Below are 1431 nucleotides of genomic sequence, written 5' to 3'. Positions count from 1 at the left end.
TTAAAAAAAAAAAAAAAAGTATTTGAGTTTCACTTGAACTACTTTTTTTTGTTCATATCATCTTCTTCATAATTAAAATTCCCCTATATATACACAATTTTTTGTGTTTCATTATTTCTACTACGTACTTTACAATATTTGCTATATTCTTCCTTTCTCCTTTCTGCCCTACCTACAACCTGTAGGTAATTTTTTTTTCTTTCATCAAATTTTCTTTCATAAAAATTGAATAGATTTTGTGTATTTGTTTGCCTTTTATATTATATATAATATATATAATTTTTGAATCCCAGCAAAACTTGCTGCGGTAAAGTTTCTAATATGACTTATTTTAAAAAATTATTTATTAGAAAACAACGAGAGTCGTTTTGATGTAGTGAGATTCGATTTGTAGAGGGTTGTCATGTCAAGGAAATTTGATTTTAGAATGGTTATGTAGGTTTTATTCTCTGGGTTTTTTTTTCCTGCCCTTTTTGCTTCATGTGTATTTTTGCTTTCTTATTAGATGAAAAGAGAGCTATTTCTATGAGTCCGTAGAAGTTATGTAACAAAAGTCTTTCATTTTGGGTTTTATTATTATTATATTATTTTTTAGAATTAGATGCGACAATTTTAGATTAATTACAGAAAAAAAAATTGCTAGATTTATGTTGCTTTGTAATCTAATAATCTATATCATATCATATTATAAATTAATGTGTTTATTCGTATGGTTCATTAATTATGATTCAAAAAAAAAAAAAAAAAGGCTCAAAAAACGTTATTATCTTCAGCAGAAACTTGAATCGCAATTTTGGCCTAGAAAACGTTGAAATTTGGTTTTCTTTATTTCTGGAAAAGTTGTAGAGAATCGAATTTCCTTTCAAAAAACACCAATTATGAATCAATTGGAATTTTGAGCAGAAATTTATGGCTAAAATACGAAAAGGTGCAGTAGGTAACACAAATTCAGCACCATCTTCAATTTTCTTTCAAAATTTCAAATGAGGATCAACACCAAATCTGTTCCAGCTTATTCAAACAGGCTTATCTCCTCCCTTAGCTTCAAAAGAAAGCTAATAACTTAGCTTTAGAGCTAAGCCATCCCTTCCCCTATAAATGGAGAAGACCTCTTCCATTTTCGTGACCCCGGGAATTTCCTCTGGAAAGCTAGTGAGAAAGCAAAAAAGAAAAACTGTTGTGCAACCATTGTTCTTACTTTGATTGTAGTTTAGTACTTCCTTACTTTCTCCCTAGCCCTCTAAGTGATCACTTCTCCCTTTTAATTTATGCTCTATGCTGGTAAGTAGTTAATTATGTTCTTTAACTGTCTACACATGCTGGAATAAATGCTTACAAGTCATTATTTGCTTCTTTTATGATATGCTTGGATGAACATGCCTATATGTCTCATTGATATTCCTTTTACGTGCTTAGATAAACACTTCTAGG

Source organism: Quercus suber, unplaced genomic scaffold (genome assembly GCF_002906115.3).
Source record: "Quercus suber isolate HL8 unplaced genomic scaffold, Cork oak 2.0 scaffold_958, whole genome shotgun sequence".
NCBI lineage: Eukaryota > Viridiplantae > Streptophyta > Magnoliopsida > Fagales > Fagaceae > Quercus > Quercus suber.
The sequence above is the reverse complement of the archived record's forward strand: the minus strand, read 5'-3'. Positions refer to the sequence as shown.